An 8,307-nucleotide genomic window follows, 5' to 3' on the forward strand; every position below is an offset into this window, starting at 1 on the left:
AACAAGACAAAGAAAACTCCAATCACATATTAGAGTTATTACAAAATCAAGATGGACCAAAAAATGGTACACATACTCCTCTATAACAAAATCTAAAAAGTTTATAAACGTCTTAACAACAAAATCTATTTGAACTTCAGGTGGAGACCGTTGAGTATGCATTTCATGTTGTGGAGAGTCCATCATAAATTTATTATTAATGCTAGACCCTTCTTCTAAGAGCTGTGTAAAGTTCCAGTCCCCACGCATTTGAGAATCAATTCCTTAATAACAATAACATAATAAGCAGAAATATGACGAGAACTAGGCAAATCAAATTTACATACAGTGGCAAAAGGATCAAAAGATTACCAACAAGTAAGGCAATCACCTTGTTTATTTGAAACCATCCTATAGGCACCTCATTTTATACCCTTTAATATATTTTGGTCCCAAACCCAATGATGAACTCAACATACGTCAACCAAGGTGTGGGCGCAATGCACGGTCGGGCCTTTTGGGGGAGTACACCTCTAACAAGTGGAATGGGTGTGGAGAAACAAGGAGTCGCCACTAAGTTTTATGATCTAGGAATCATGAATATAGCGTCCTTACATGGAAGGACCGATCTCACTACTAGAGTATGGATTCGAAGTTTAGGTACGATTTTGGGAAAGTGTTAGGCACCCAAAACCGCCCTACCTGTGGGTTGGCTTCCACTCACTATGTCTTACGTCTTAATCTCACTAAAGATATGTTTAATATTGCATCTTAAGGTGGCGTTTGGATTCAGCTTTTATGAGCTGCGTTTGTGTTTTTTTTTTTTTTTTTTTTGGAGCCGTGATTGTTGATTTTTCTGTGTGAACAGTGCACACCAGTGGGTCCCGTGCACTGTTTACGGGACCCATAAACCTCACTTTTCAGTAACTTTTTCATTAAAAATGGGTCTCACGGTACTATTTACATATTTAAAAATTATTTTGTTACAGTGTTTTTAGTTTTTAGTTTTCAGTTGTATCCAAATGGACCCTAAAACTCACACACATGCACACACACACACACAAGCATACATCTAAGTATACAACATGGCATTTCATTTCAAACCTAGCATACATCTATCGTGCTTATCAACCATCACAAACCCTAACATGTTCTTATCAAAGCATCTCATGGCATCATATCATCACATCATAAACCCTAGCATACATCTATCATGGAAATCATCTCACCCAAGGCCGCAAACAAATCATGATAGAAACATGGCAACAAGGTATTAATCATAAAATATATCCCAGACATCTAGGCATGAAATCAAGCATCAAACAATCATATTCATCATTAAAATGCATATTCATACCAATGCATGTCTTACCTTACTTACCTCACTGCATCACAGCACCTATAGCATCAATGCATGATCATATTAATGCTTGTTCATGGTATCAAAGCAAGAAACAAAGAGAAAACCCTAATCTAGCATGTTAAAGACAAACAAACAACTAAACAAAGGAACAGAGACTTAGAAAGCATAAAAAGGAACCAAATAGAGGCATATGATGTGAAAGAAACAAAGAAACAAAAGCAAAAAACCTAAATTAGGGTTTTTGGGCACAAGTATGTGTGCACATACATAGGCCTGCATACGCAAGCTAGTTATATGCATACGCATACTTCAGGCCTGTGTGCGCATGCAAAAAGCATATGTATGCAGACTTGCTGAGAAACTACAACCTAGAACAGAAAACAGTGAAAATGAACTGAACTAAAATCTAACAACCTAGCATGTTTTTAAACACAAGGAAAAACAAAACTTGCACTAAACAAACGTATTAACAAATACATAAAGCAAGAAAATAGATTAAAACATAATCAAAATGAAGAAATGGAAACAAAAGGTTTAGAACTCAATACCTTAAACAAGAAGCTTTTCAAGCTTAATTTTGACCGTTCCCCTCAGTTAATCTATTCACAATCAAATACAAAAGTGATTAGTAATCATAAACTCGAAAGATCAAGTCCAGGAAAGGTCCCAATCAAATAAAATTGATTTCAGGATGTTTTGTAAAAAACTCCTTCTTTGATTCACTATTTCTAGTAAATCTTAGATTTTTCCTTAGGATTTTCTATGTGTTTTTGAAATATACCATGTAAGGCTTTAAATAGTTGAAAAATGGGGGTTTGGAATAGCTTCCAGGCAATATGGGATTCATTCTAAACCTTATTCTTTAATGGAGAAAACTTGTCTTTCATATGCTTTTGAAACCCTAGCTGCATGCGTAGGTTCGTGCCTGCATACGCATACATCAAACCTGCGTACGCAAGCCAAGGGTTTCTTTTGACTTTTATTTTCCAAAAATAGATTTATTTGCTAATAAAAGCTATATTTTTCCATTTTAACACCTCTTAAGTCAATTTGTAATTTGATTGGGCACTAAACCAACATTGGGCCTTAGAATTTCGACATCATTGGAGAATAGGGGCCCAAGTCGTAAGAGGTCCAAAATGCAGTGTCTACAGATGCCCCTCATAATATACAAAACATTTTGTTTTGATGTACGGCTTCAGCCTAACCTATGCACATAGCACACAACACACATACATTGGCAAGGTACAACTCCGCAGAGTCGCGTGGGATTCATATGTTTGAATTCCAACCCTTGTTTCTCAAGAAATAAGCAACAACAAGTTCACTATCCCGGAACCTGTTTTGCCAATTGTAAGCAAAAGGTGAGTGACTCACTATACTAAGTCACTTAAAAAAAAAAAAAAAAGGCCAACGGCCGCAACCATCAACCAAACAAACAAGGTGCTCTTATGAGCTTAAAAGGATATATATCTATGGTGTCCATTTGGAGCTCTTACCTCAAACTTTTTCGAGTGGCTTGTGCCTCTAGATAATACTTGTCTTCTCTATCTCTATCTTTACCTTTTCTGGTGAGGCTCTTGCCTCGGGGTGACCTTGGTCTCTGTCTTTATCTCTACCTCTTCTATTGTGCCCGCATATTCAATTCCCGGAAGATATGGGCACAAATTTTGTATTTTGACTTGCTTGACTAATGTGTGGCTCGTGCCTGCATATTTAATTCCCATAGGATATGTGCACAAGTGGCCTTGGTGTTTCGACCCACGAGGGAGTCTCGGGTGAAGAATCTATTGGGAATGATGAAAGACTCACTGGGGAGTATTATCTACTAAGAAGTTTTGGTGACTCACGGGGGAGTCTTCTTAGTATGTAGTTTACGAGGGATGGTTACTTGCTAAGAAGTGTATTGGTGATTGTGACCTATAAGGATGTCTCTAGTAATTTGTGGTCCACTGGGGAAAATTCTTCTTTTTCATCATGGCTCACTGGGGAACTTGTATTGATTCTACCCACAAGGGGGTCTTATCAGCTCCATGGGGAATTTTCTTCACAACTCACGAGAGGTTGCCTTATATGCCTTAAACCCGCAGGGGAGTCCTTCCATGATACTGTACTTTACTGGAGATTTAGTTAATGATCTAAACTCATGGGAGAGTTTCCTTGTTAACTTCTGATTCGCTAAGGGGTGCTTTTGATGCTTTCCATTCATTGGGGGTGTTTTAAGGGTCTTTGTGCCCTTTACCCAACTGAGGGCATTTTTGTCATTTTGGTACATTCTTGAATTTTCTTTTTCACTTCCTACCTTCCAGGAATCCACAGGGGATATTTGAAGATTTTTTTTTTTTTTTACTAAACTACACGTAGTTTAGTGGGGGTTTAAACTACATGTAGTTTAGCCACCAGATATATTCCCGCTTCATTTTTCTCAATGGTTACCAACCATTTCTCTTCTTTTTCATTCTCTTCATCTCCTTTGTCTCTTCACATTCTCTCCAACTCTCTAACTTCCATCTTTTCTCTCTACAAAACTCCTTACTTCTCTTTCACTTCCTCTTACAATCTGATTCTTCTGTCTCAAATCTTCTCATCTGAAACTCTCTCCCTTTTCAAGCTCTCTCATTTTCTCCATGACACCAAAGTCCCCGAAAACCTCCTACATGCTCTCTAGCGAAGCCTTCAACCTCACACATTAGAATGGAGCAGTGAGGCTGAATGAGTCCCCTCCATTTACATACAGGCCACATGATCATCTTTCAGAGGGCATGAGGACCGAATCAGTAAGTTTTTCAAACTTTTCTCATTTTCGAGTTTTTGTTTAATCTTCCATTTTAATCCATTTCTGGACATGTAAATGCTTGGATTTTGCTGTGGGATGGGTTTAGATGAAAACCTGATACCTCAGGAGGGGTAGGAACATGTTTAGGATGAGTTTTAATAGAAGTATGCTTGAAAATGTCAAACAACAACCCACTATCTGTGTTCATGCATATATGGACTCGAGCTTGCATACACAGCTTTCATTCATGCGTGTGCTGCCAGCCTTTATATGTACGTGGACCTATTCATGTGTATACTTATCTGCTCTTGAGTTCACACATACGCGGTTTCCAACCTGTGTAAGCATACCTAGTGCGTACGTATGTAAACACAGGTATGCGTGCGCATGTCACCAGTCAAGAACCTTATTTTAACTCCTATTTCATCTATTTCTTATCCAAATGTAAATCTAACAACCTCTTTTCATTCTTTTATAGATTATGCCCCCCTTTTTAGGTAAGTGTGGCAGCATGGTATAGGGTCCTAACTACAAAAACAAGGGCCCACATTCATGCAACAGGCTTCAAGCCGATTATCCATTTACTACTGAAGACGTTTGCCAGTGCCATTCTTGTGCAGACTTTGGCTAAGAGGTGGTGGGACACTACCCACACCATCCACATTGCTGATAGGGAAATGACGATGACTCCCCATGACTTCCACCACATGACCAGCCTTAGGTGCAATGGGGCTCTCATAAACTTGGAGGGTGAGTCAGGCACTCAGCTAGGCATAGACTTACTTGGAAGGAGGTACACTATTAAGACAATCCGCTATTTCAACATCAAGGTAGATTACAAGCCTTTCCTAGAGGTAACAGCTGACGACTGGGCCAAGATGGCTAGGGCCTTCTTGCTGTACCTTCTAGGGACATATCTCTTCACCAAAGGAGGGCAGATGGCATCTTTAAGGTGGCTAGCACTTTTCTGGGACTTTGGGGAGGTTCAAGAGGCCAACTAGGGACAGGTGTGTCTTGCCTACTTGTACTCTTCCTTGGACATGCTCAGTTGGGGGACTCTGTGCCAGCTTGTGAGGCCTTGAGGCCTTGGACTCTGGGACATACTCTTCCCATTTTGGCAATTATTTTCACCCACATGTTATTTAGGTTTCCCACCGCACATCATGCTCTTGCATTTTCACCCACATGTTATTTAGGTTTAAAGGAAACCGCACATCATGCTCTTGCAAACTGTATCTATGACTTCATCTTGCAAACAATCATCTTGCAAACTGTACTCATTCATCTTGCAAATTGTCATCTTACGAACTGTACCCATTCAACTTGCAAACTGTCATCTTGTAAACTGTACTATTCATCTTGCAACCTGTATCCATTCATCCTGCAAACTATCATCTTGCAAACTATATCTCATTCTTTCCTTTCTAGCGTTGGGTCGTTCAATATGGTCTCATTGCTCGTGGTCCGGATGTAGATCTGAAGCGCTTCTTTATTTGTTAGGGCTTATTTTGAGGGCTATCTTCTAATGAGGTGAGTTAGGAATTTAATGTCTCTTGTTATTTCTCCTACATGTCTTTTAGGGTTTTCCTTCTCTAACCCTATATGCCGTTACAGGTCATTTGAAGTCCCTGGGCGGATGCCTTTCCTGTTGCTGATCCAAACTTGGAGGCAACAGCCATTGTCATTTCAGGGATTACTTAGCCCTTTAAGGGTGCTGGCATGAGGGTGCTCTACTTGGTGGAGAGGGTACGCCTCCATTTAGTGGGTGGGGATGCCCCACAAGTTTTGATGGACCCTCCAATGTTTATGTTTGCCTCGTTTTCCATGATGGATGTCGAGTATCAATTGTGGAGGAGTGGCATTCCCTATACCTAGTGGGTTTTAGATGACTTGGACTATGAGGAGTTCAATGATACTCGCCTCATGCCTTCCCTCAGGCTGGCCTTGCTGCTAGTGCTCCCATTGACCCTCCTCACTTATCGTGGTCATTCTATGTCTATGGTCTTGATGGTTTTGCTTGTGAGCGTGTGGTAAGCCATAACACGAATGTCATGGGCTACCCTTTTCTTGAGGGGACACGAGTGGTGACCCTCTTTCTCCTTCCTTTTCCATTCTTGCATCCCAATACTAGTTCTAATACTTCCTTTTTTCAAAACTCAACTCACAATTCAAGACAATGAATAGGAATGGCAACGGGCCAGGTTTTTGCATACCCAGAACCGACCCACGGGCTAAGACCCGTAACCCGAACCCAGCCCAAGTATTAATCGGGTTTTTTTCCAGGAGAACCTACAACAACAATGAATTAAAAAATGGAATAAACTTCATCAAATTGTAACTAGCAAATATAAAAATACAATTTTGATTTTATAAATAAAAATTAGACAATTACTAACCGTTGATTTCACTCCATAACCAATTCTGAGCGCACATCATTGCCTCTATAGTCTTGGGATGTAGCCTACTACGGTATGGACTTAAAAGTCTCCCACTAGTGCTAAAGGCATATTCTGAAGCAACAGTTGTAACAGGAATAGCTAAAATATCTCTTGCAATCCTTTGTAAAGTAGGATACTTGAGACCATTACTTTTCCACCATCCCAAAATATCAAAATCTTCACTCCTCTTTAACATTCCCCCATCAATGAAATGATCAAATTCCATTCTAGCACTCCCATGTTTCTTTGAACTACTTGAACTATTGTTCACAAACAAATCAAAAGATGAAATTGCCCCACTCAACCTAAACTCATTTGTGCCACAGGGTTTAAAGTACTTGCAGGAATATGAGAACTTCCTTTATTATCTACAGGGAACTCATTTATATCTCCGTACTCATCAAGCAAATCATAACAAAGATTCTTAATTTTTTCAATCTCCAAATCAGAATTATCACCATGAATGTTAGGACAATAAAACTCTAATAACTTCATCTTATATCTTGGATCTAAGATAGCAGCAATAGGCATAACAACACTAACATTAGCCCAATAAGAATTAAATTTAGCAAGCATGCTTTCTGCTATCATCTTTATCATCTCATTTGAAGACAAACTCCATTCATTCAATGCAATTTTCAACTCACACACCAAAGTAAAATACATATTAGTTGTGGGGTACTTACGACCAGAGAAAAACTCAGTCGCACTATGAAACAACTCCAACCTCCCACAAATATCTTTGGCTAACTCCCAATCATAATCATATGGTAAACAAGTATAAGATGTTTCACATTTAGCCAAACATGAGAAAACATCTTTATAAATCAATGCAGTAGAAAGCATTAAGTAAGTTGAATTCCAACGAGTTTTACAATCTAAGACTAACTCTTTGGTGCATTGAACACGCAATTGATGTGCATTTTCTTCAAATTCCTGCCTCCTTTTTGGTGATCCAGTCCAATAAATCACACTATCATGAATCCTTTCAATACCATCACCAATAAGAGACAACCCATCTTGAACAATAAAATTCAAAATATGTGCAGCACACCTCATATGCAACATAGACCCACCCAACATAAGAGATCTAGTATCAAGCTTATTCAAGAGAAGTCTTATCATGGTATCATTAGTACTACAATTATCAACAGTTATTGTGGACAACTTCCTATCAATGTTCCACTCTAAAAAACAATCAACAAGGACTTCAGCAAAGACATCTTTCGTGTGTGGAGAAGGAACATAAACAAACCTAGAAAAATAATATGAATAATTATAACATAACTCAATAAACATTTTAAATGTAAAGTCTTTAACATTCAATTTATAGATAAAATAATTACCTTAAAACCCAGCTTTGCAACGTCCAAGTATGATCAATAAAATTAGCAGTAATTACCATAAACCCTCTCTTTTTGTTACTTGAAGTCCACATATCAATTTTAATTGCCATCCTACTTCCATTCTTGTCTGTCATCTTCAAGGCTTTCTCCCTCTCATTATCATAGATTTTAAGAATGTCACTCTTCAAAATTTTTCTTGTGACAAGTTTAAACATAGGTTGAAGATCAGCCGCAAATTCTTTAAACCCAATATGGTCAACCATTGAAAGGGGATATTCATGTAGGATGACCATACGAGCAAGCTTATTCCTCACTCTAACTTGATCAAATTGGTAAGTATTCAAACTCATAGTTCCATCCACCTTATTTTGTTGTTTAATTAAGACTTGTTGTCGCATATCCCTT

The sequence above is a fragment of the Quercus lobata genome, chromosome 1 (assembly GCF_001633185.2).
Source record: "Quercus lobata isolate SW786 chromosome 1, ValleyOak3.0 Primary Assembly, whole genome shotgun sequence".
Classification (NCBI taxonomy): Eukaryota; Viridiplantae; Streptophyta; class Magnoliopsida; order Fagales; family Fagaceae; genus Quercus; species Quercus lobata.